Source organism: Mesoplodon mirus (genome assembly GCF_964341445.2).
Source record: "Mesoplodon mirus genome assembly, chromosome: 14".
NCBI lineage: Eukaryota > Metazoa > Chordata > Mammalia > Artiodactyla > Ziphiidae > Mesoplodon > Mesoplodon mirus.
Window position 1 is genome coordinate 22,086,130 of NC_138990.1, and position 9,501 is coordinate 22,095,630.

The following is a 9,501-nucleotide window of genomic DNA, read 5'->3' on the forward strand; positions in this document are numbered from 1 at the left end:
TGCCCCAGTGAGTAGTGAGTAAACATCAAAAGCACAGGACACACCTGAGGTAGGTTTGGAGCTTCCCGAGGTCCCCAAAGGAGACATTTACAGAGGACAAAAAAGAATAACTGTTTTCCACATTTCATGGTTGTAGCTACAAAATAACGGGACGAACACTGAGAGGAAAGCAAACACATCTTTTAATTCAAAAACAAAAAAGGGCGAGGGATGTTTTGACGAAGAGCTTCCTGGGAGATCCAACATTCGTTCTGTCCTGCAGGACTGTGTCCCTCCTGGCAGAAGACAAGCCCATTTAGCCGACTGGGACACTGCACTCTGAAATAGAATAGATACTCATTTCAAAGAGCTCGCCTTGCGCCAGCACTGAAATAAAAGGTGCCCAAACCTGTCAGCCTCAGTCCACCTAGGTTCAGGCAGGGCAACTTCCAGGTGTGAAGGGAGCCAGGCAGGGTCCTTCCATTCTGCCCATGTAAGCATCTCGGAGGGAGAGTCTGTTCTTCATTCACATTTCCAAGGTTGAAAACTCTCCAGCAGAGTTTTAAAAATAAATAAATAAATTAGGTCTAATCGGAAAGTATAGTATCACCCAGAAACTAACAAAATGAAACTAAATGTCTTACTAGCTTGGTCTTGAGAATCTGTAGGTTACAACAGGGAAACACCCATCAGTGAAGAAAACAACACCTACAAACTCTTTTTAGTTAACGTTTTGGGGGAGAAATCTTTCAAACTTGCTCGGGCCATCCTACTGATTATGCTTTGCACTTCTCCAAGATTTCTTCCAAACAGGGCTTTAAAAAACCGTTTCAAACCTGAGAGAGGTCTTTAACTCTTCCAGGAACTATTTAATAGTTGTCCTGGATGTTTTTAACAAGATAGGGAGGCTAAGCAAATAGCCTTGGGTCCAGTGACATCTGGGGGAGAGGAGGTGGTGGGGACTCAAGGCACACCTAAAATGGGGTTTTTGATTTTCAGTGGGGGGGCCTCGCAGCTCAGCACTACTTACTTGTGTACCTGAACTCACAGGCTTTCCTCTATTTATCAAGGAGGAGGGCCTGCAGGTCTGCAGGTGAGCGGGGTGGAAGTGAAGGGAGAGAGACCAAAGGACAGATCAGTTACATCTCCCTTTGTTCCTGGGCCTTGAACTGGGGCTTCAAGAAGGGGGAAGAAAAGCGCCTCCCCCCAGCGAAGCCGCCACATCCATTTGCATCACCCTGACACCCCTACCCCAGCCAGAAAGCCAAGTGCTGGCTGATTGGGAGCAAATTGGTAACCCGAGGAATCCCTGTGTGAGTGTGTTACATAACATACAGAACTTTCTGCGGGGAGAGGTGCTCACACTTGATCTTTCTCCAAATGTCTATGTGCAGGCATAAAGGCCTAGCAAGAAGGAATGAAGACAAATTAAATAGCTTTACTTTAAAAACACTAGGGAGAAATGGGAAATGTGTGGCCACATACGACGATGCATGCAAGCCTATGTGTATGGGAACAGTCATTATCTGCACATCCTGTTTACCAGAGTATCCTTTAAACACCCTGCATCTAGCTGTACTTTAGCTAAAGGAGGAGTTGTACCTAATTTGGGGGCTGGGAGAGGGCCACCCTACCCAGGAATACCGGGCCCTGGTGGCCCTGTTGCCAGTAGGAGTCAAGTTAGTTCACGGCCGTGTTATCCTTAACCTGCTCTTTTCGTCCTCAAATCCTTACCGTGGGAGGGCAGGTTACCCCCTACCCATGGCCCTGCTGTGCGTACCCCGGTCGCCCCGGCCTGTGGCTGGGGAGCTGCTCTTTCACCAGCAGCAGGAGGCCGCCGCCGCCGCCGCAGCCCGAGGTCACATTCAGAAAGCCTGTTCTGGGAGAACCTCGCCCCAAAGGCGAAGGCGGTGCAAACCGTGTTCATTTGCCCCAAGCGCGAAGGGGAGATGTAACCGAGGGACAAGCATTTTGCAGGAGAGGATCTGGAGCGGGGCAGTTGGTCCGGGCAGGTTCCCTGCGCCAGGCCCTCTCTGCAGGGGTTGGGGGGGCGGGGGGGTGATGGGGATGGAAGGGCCCGGGAGGGGGAGCTGCCGAAGGCGCGCAAGCTGACAAAGCTGGAACAAAGGCTTCGCGCAAAAGTAGTACCAAGGATCTTTAAAGCATCACACACCTTACAGGCGTGTCCCCAGCTCCCGGGACGGAGAGTCCGTTGATCGGCCCCCCGGGCTCCGCGGACGTGCCCGGGCTGTCACTGGTGCGGGGCTGGCTGCCCGGCGTCGCAGCCTCGGCCCCGCGCTCCGCCGCGAGCGAGGGCGCGTGGCTGGTCCCCCGGCGGCCCGGTGAGGCGCTGGTCCCGTTGGGCAACACGCGTCGACCCCGGTTGGCCCCGGCAAAGTGGTGGGCTGCAGTCCGGCCCGGCGGTGCCAGGGTGCCCGACGGTGCCTGGATGCCCGGCCGTGCCTGGGTGCCCGGCGGTGAGGCCTGGAGCACTGCGCACGCCTCCCTGTCTCCCCGCCTGGCCAGAGCCGAGCGCTGGAGAAGGGAGCTCGTGGGGTTGGCGGCGTCTGAGTCACCAGGGCCTAGGCAAGGAAAGCAAGCGGGACGCGGTGTTGAGGACGCCTCCAGGACGCGCTGCTGGGGCGCTCACGGAGACAGGTGGGCCTTTCCCAAGGCCTAGGCCTTGGGAAAGGCCCTGCGCCCAGTTCCCCGGCCCCAGCACCCCGCGGCCCGCACGCCGCCGCCACCGAGCCCTAGCGGTGACCCTGCGCCCCAGCGCAGCCCGGGCCGCCACCTGCCGGGTGGGAATACGTGGGTAGAAGTTGGGCCCTAGCCCCGGGGTCGGGCAAAGTTGCGACCAGCGCAGGGGAGTGGGTGCCTGGAGAGCGGGAACACCTCAAAGACCCGTGCCTTCCCCCTAACTGCCCCCCGCTGGGTTCCAAGGCTCCCAGGGCACTACCCAGGTTTCCCTGGGAACTCGGAGGCCCAGGAGTGGGGTTCAGTGAGACAGGCGGGAAGCGAGAAGCTCAGGGTCCGAGTTCAGGACCCGAAGTAGGTGGAGGAACGCATCAGGCAGAGGTGTCCCTCCACCCGTGGGTGGATGAGGACAAAGTGGGTGACGGGGACAAAACCTTGGGAGAGAGGTAGAAGCGGGTATAATATGTGGTCAGTGACTCTCCTCGGAGGTGTTTCCTTTCTTTAATTCAACCCGGGGTGGGGGGAGGCCTTGGGAATGGCTGACGACCTGGGCATCCAGCTGCCAGCACCCACCCCTCCAGGCCTCCCAGCCCCCCGAGCTGCCCAGAGCAGGAGGTCTGCCGAAGGTGGCTCCAGCCCTCGGGCCAGGCCTCCGGACGCCTCCCACTACGCCCTCCTGCTGGCCTGGGCTGGGCCGGGGCTTCGACCCCACAAATGGCCCCTGCGGAGGGGCCTGCTCGGAAATTCCAGCCAGTCAGCCCAGCCTGAGTGACACTAGCTCCTACCCCCGGCTACATACAAGTGCAAATGAGATGCATTTTGGCTGATCAGTCCACTGTATTTTCTGCAACTTAACGTGTCTGCGTCTTGTCAACTCCTCTAGTTGGGAAGAATAGCAGAAAATTTTAAAGAGAATTTCTTGTGTCTGTGTGGTTTCCAGCTACAATTCCATCCAGGGAGATGGGTGGGAGTGGAGACAAGGAGGCTTGCTGACATGAACAACATGATATAAACCCTCCTGAAGTGCAACTTTAAGCCACAAAGAAAGGAAAAAGAGGTGGGGGTGTGTTGCGGTTGCTGACTAGAGACCTGGGTGAAACTTAGGTGGATCTGGCTGGGGAAAGTGTCAAGCTCTAAGTTTTCTTTTTGAGAACAAAATTCATTTGTACTTACTTGGGTGGAGGGGACGGATCAAACTCCTTCCCCCAGCTAACCTGACATCTTGAACAGTGCGTTTGGGCTACTTAATGGGGGTGAGCGGGATCCCCAGGGGAGGTGGGGAGAAGTTTTCTGACACCACGGAGGTCCTATCTGGGTAAAGTGTTTGCTGTCCTCTGTATGTCAATTTCCAAACCAGGTGTAAGTAAATTGAGGAAACGCCTCCAATTCTCACCAGATCCGCCCCACCCCGCGTTTCCTGGGACAGCAAGTCCTCTCAGACCTTGATGATGTGGGCCTTCTGTAAGGTAAGGCGAGGGACCAAATGGCCTCTGGTATTCTGCCCCCAGCCACCTCGGAGGGTTCCCAGGGCCCTAGAACCCCGGTAGGACACAGGGCCAGCTCTAGCCTCCACGCCTTCCCCTCTTCACAGGTATTTGCAGTCTCAGGCTTGTCTGCAGCTGACCCAAGGAAGCGGAACAGCAGATTTTCAGAGCCCTGTTCCCAAGCCCTGGCCCTCTCCCTGCCACCAGACTCAGTGGTGGGCAGGGCCCAGACTGCCCCGAGTTACGGGAGCTGCGTGCCAGCCTCTAGCCCCCTCTTTCCTGGGATTCTCAGGGTCAGCAGGGAATTTGTTGTTGAGTATGGAGCTGACGTGTTAAGCCTCTGGGGTCGGCTGCCCTCTCCAAGGAGCTGTAGCAGGACTCTCAGGACTACAGCCTCCTATGTGGGCTGCTGACAGCCTGAGCCAGGCAAAAGGAGCCACTGGCAAGAGCATACCCCAGGTCCATTTCATTCAGCTGAGGTTTGGGGACTTGTCAGGTGTCCAAGATGACCCCGCACCATCCAGTTACCTGTGGAGGACCCCTTCTCTGCTGTACTCCTTGGCTGAGGTGTGAGGTACCCTCACTGCAAGGCAATTAACTCTAACAAAACAGAATGGGGTAGGGTCAAGTGCTTCACCTGGAGAGCGGGGGCCACCCAGCACTCTGAAACCATCCAACCATTCAGGCTGCTTAGCAGAGGACTTTACTGGTCGCAAGCAGCTCAGGTTTCTGCCGTGCAGCCTGGGCATTTCCATCCCAGCCTGGTAAATACATCAGAACCAGATGTGCGCTGCTGCTCTGGCTTCCACCAGGAGCCAGCGAGGTGCTGGGGAGATGTCCTGAACACATTCACCGCCCCAACTCACCCAGTGTCCTGACAGGCTGGCCGGAAGGGCTGAACGCTGGGGAATGAGCAGAGGTGACCCGACACCTCCGACTGCCCCGTGGCTGAGGCTGCCTGCGTCATGGTGGCTGGCCAGGGCCCCTGCAAGCTGCCCTCCCTTCTCACTGTGGACTCCCAGTGGCTATGTATTCCCTCCCTCCCTCCCTCCCTCCCTGCCACCTCCTCCCATCCCAGAGCTGAGCCTGGATTTCCGTTTGGGGTGAGAAGGGGTGTCAAGAAAGGCAAGGGGGGCTGGTGACCCATCTTCAGCCTCAGTAGCCTTTACACCAACAGATGAGTCTCACTAACCTTTTCTCTTGAACAGTCACTCAGCTTGTGACAGGCTAAAACCATGTGAACCCATGAGCAAAAAGAAAATCTTTTTTCAGACCAAGTTCCTTATTTCTTCTTTGCTCCCTGAGTTCACCAGCCCTTACTTCCTCAGCTCCCAGCCTTCCCAATGTCCATGAGCCCAGCTGAAGATTTAAAACACTTGTTTCTTAAAATCTTCCAGGGCTCTCAGTATGACCAGAATAACTGGAGAGAGAACACACCCTCCCTTCCAATCCCCCCCCACGACCAAATTCTGCATCCAAACCAAATAACCACCACCATCAATTACACTTCGCATAACTTGACACAGCCAGGAGTGAAGCCTCCGTTATTTACCAGAAATAGAAGTCAACTTTACTGAAAGAAATAAATTCAGCTTTGACCATGGGATACCTACTGGAGAACTCTCTGAGAACTTCATCCGTCTTCTTACCTCCTTTACTGGGGTGGAATGCTATAAAAATCTGGGGTAGCAGAATTTTGAAACAGCTTGATTACCTTTAGCAGGTCTGGCGTCCTCAACTCCCACCATTAGTAATACCGTCATTAATAGTCATTATTGGCACTTAATTGCTTGGGCTGATGGGTGCTTTAGGTATGACCCGATTTAGCTTCCTGGAGGAGTAGAGGTGGTCCAGGATCAGTGAAGGGAAGCCATTTGCAGGCAACTTTTTCCAGCAGAAGGGAAAGTACTTTTGATATACTTGCAGACATGTGTCTCACACATTTTTTTCCCTGCCTTTTGTAAACTAAGAATAAACATTACAGATCTGGGTTTTAATTTATCCAGATGGGATCATAAAGTACCTAGGAGATTTCATAGATATGTGTATATATATATACACACACACACTATAGAATATATATACACACTATTTCATATATATTTCATATATATACAAACACGATAGAATATATATACACACTATAGAATATATGTATACATAAACGCACACCTTAGAACTGAGGACACAAAGGCTGTTCACACTGAAAGGTGGAAAAGAAACTCGATACCAAAGCAGAAAGAACTGAACCGCCAGCGGAATCGAGTATCTGAGCAAGTTCACTTTATTCCTTCGCAGGAAGAGGGTCAGCGGCGGCGAGGGAAAGTTGCCCCGGGTCTTTGCAGAGGGACACGGCTGCGAGGCGCGCCAGACCTTCCCACCAGCGGCCTCCTGGGCGCCAGGCTTCGCGACCCCTCGTCCCTCATCACCCCCCCATCCCCCGCCTCCACTCACACACACACGCTCCTCTCTGCCGGGGTCTCCGTTTCCACCTGGCTCCCCAGTTCAGAACCCAGCCAGCCGGAGGCCTGCCTCTGCCGGGCGGCCCTCCCCCTCCGCCGCCGGGCCGGCTGCCCGCTCCCCGCGCTCTGGACTCACCCGGCGCGGTCCTTCCATCCACTGCGCACACAGACAGGAAACCGGCCTCAGTCGGGGCAACATTTGAAACCGCACTTGGTCGATACCATCAAAGACAAGAGCGCACACTTGGGGCTCAGAGCTCCCGAGCCCGCTTGTAGCAGAAAACCGGGTACGGGGCGGGGCTGGGGGGGAAGGCGGCTGGGGCCAAAATCGTCCCTCCGACCGCGCCGCCCGCTTTCTTAAGGAAATGAGCGCGACGGGCCGCGCGCCCCAGCCCGGCTCGCGCCCCCGGCCCACCGGCCCCCGGTCCCCGTCGCGGCTGCGGGGACCCGGGCGCGGGGCTCGCGTCCGCCCCGCCGGCCCGCGCCCGGCATTAAATATTCATAGAGATCGCTACTTTCTTAAAGGAGAACCCACCGCGCGGGAAAGTTCACAGCCAAGTGTAGGCACAAAGGCAGGTCTCGCTGCTGCGTGTTCCGGGTCTGGGAGACGCACCCCTTTCCGCGGCGGGGCCCGCGCAGGCGACATAAGGAGGAGCCTAAGGGACGGGAGAGCGTGATCAAGTCACTTTTCTTGGAGAGGGTGGAAGGGGAGCCGAACTTGGTGGCGGAAGGAAAGCTCGCTCCCTGATCCCCGAACAGTTACTTAGAAATTAGCCGTCGCGTTTTACGCCCCAGAGTCCCAGAAGCTTTTTTTTTTTTTAAGGAGACTGCTTGAGCTTCACCCGGGCTCCACCCGCATCGGGGACAGCAAGAAAGTTTGCCCCGTGTTGTTGGAAACGCGAGCGCCCACGAAGTTTATTAAACCTCGTACCAAACCACAATTGCAGCGGAACGGTTCAAACACACAACCGACCCCGCACCTGCCCGCTTCCCCGCACAGCAGAGGCCGGGCTCGCGGAGAGCGGGGCGGCCAGTCGGGGAGCAGCGGGCGGGCGCGGTCTGGAGGCTCGTGTCTGCGCCCCGGTTCCCACCTGGCGCGTCCCCGGCCCCAGGGCCCCCGCGGCCTGAGCCCCAGCCTCGCGGCTCCTGTCCCCGGAGCGCGGCCGGGCCCCGGGACCGAGCGCGAGTGGGCGGAGGAGCGAAGGGTCGGAGGCCGCGGCCAGCGAGCCGAGGCCCAGCGGGAGCGCCCCGCTCGCGCCCCGCTCGCGCCCCGGTCCTGGTCATGCGGCACCGTGGGGTCGGCCTCGCGCGCCCTCGCCGGCAGGCTGCGTCCCGCCCCCCCCGGCCCGCGGGGCTTTGTGTGCCCGGCCCGGCGCACTTTCGCGAGTGGTCGGAAAGCCTCGAGCGCCATCTAACGGGAGCAGCCGAAGCTGCCGCCGGGCTGAGGTGGGGACAGGCAGCGCGGCCCGGGAGGGGCCTCCCCACCTCCTCGCGCGCCGGCCGGACGCCACCCCTGGCGCGCGCACCGCACACGCGCTTGGGGATCTGGAGCCCCCGAAGCCCGCCTCCCCCGGGGCGGGGGCTGGGGGTGCAGCGGCTGCCTGGCCGCCCGGGACCGTTCCCTGCGCCCCTGCCCTCTCCTCCCTTCCGCGCGCCCCAGGCCACAGGAGACGAAGGATCGTCTTGCACCTGCTTTATTAGGGCCCTGGTGTCCTTCAAGCGCTTTTTCCTTTTGGCCCGCGATGGAAAGTACCAAGAAGTCCCCGTCGGGAGCACCAGTTTTCCGAAAGAAACAGCCACTTAACGAAGAGGTCTGCAGCCAAAGAAGCTTCCAGAGGGATGGGGAAAGGCGATGAAAGAGGATCATGGTAACAAACAAAACAGAAGTGCCCAGCTGAGGGAGATTTGGTTCTGCTGGGGCCTCACGGGAGCTTCCCTGGCTGCTACTTGGGAGCGGCTGTTTGGCGGGGCCGACAGGTGGGGAAGCTCTGCAGGGGCCTCTGGGGAGGGCGCAGGGGAGCCGGGCGCAGGAAGGGATGGAGGAGAGGGCGCCGGCACCCCAGAAGATGGGCTGGAGCTTGAGGAGACTCAGGCCCCCTGAGAGCTCTAAGACACCGTGGCGGGCCAGCCGTCCTGGGCGGTACACGTGGCGGCCATGCTCTTCTATCAGCTCAGGGACTTCCGCAGAGTTGGGAAGTTGGCAGAAGGACTGGCATCCCTGACCAGCTGCGAGGGGAGGACGGTAAGAGAGCAGAGGTGCCAGTCAAGGCCCAAACTGCCCTCTCCGCACACCCCGTAGCTCCCATCTGCCCTGATGTTTCCAGTGTGGGTGACCTGTCTCGGTGCCTCCGGGCAAAGGGCCACAGGCAGGGAGACCCGCCGCATGGGCCCTGGTGATGAGACCAGAGGGACTGGAGTCTAGATCCCCCCAACTCCCGGAAACGCGGGGCATCTCCCCAGTCCAGGCCCAGAGGCGGTGAAGAGCTGAGAGTTTTCTGCCCTGCCTTCCTGGGGACTGCAATGCCTAGTCCTCCCTCAAGTATGACAGGAGGGTAGAACATGGTGTCAGATGGACAAACAGTTTTTATTGTGGTAAAACACACATACAGTTCACCATCTTAGCCATTTTTAAGTGTACAGTTCAGTGGGACTAAGGACATTCCCTTTGTTGTACAACCATCGCCACCATCCACAGAACACTGCCATCTTCCCAAACTGAAACTGTCCCCATTAAGCACCAACTCCCCTCCCCTCCCCCAGCCTCGGGCACCCACCATCCTACCTTCTGTCCCCATAAATTGGACTACTTTGGGTCCCTAATATAAATGGAATCATAGAATATTTGTCCTTTTGTGACTGGCTTATTTCACTTAACATAA

General features: G+C 57.5%; 1 long non-coding RNA gene across 1 annotated transcript; it reads right to left on the minus strand.

The window, feature by feature from the left end:
* Positions 1-270: 270 nt before the first annotated feature.
* Positions 271-6,894, minus strand: LOC309815673. Its single transcript, XR_014295916.1, has 3 exons — positions 6,759-6,894; positions 2,153-2,561; positions 271-318 (listed from the first exon to the last, which is right to left on the minus strand). It is a non-coding gene; the product is annotated as an uncharacterized lncRNA (long non-coding RNA).
* Between the last annotated feature and the right edge of the window lie 2,607 nt (positions 6,895-9,501).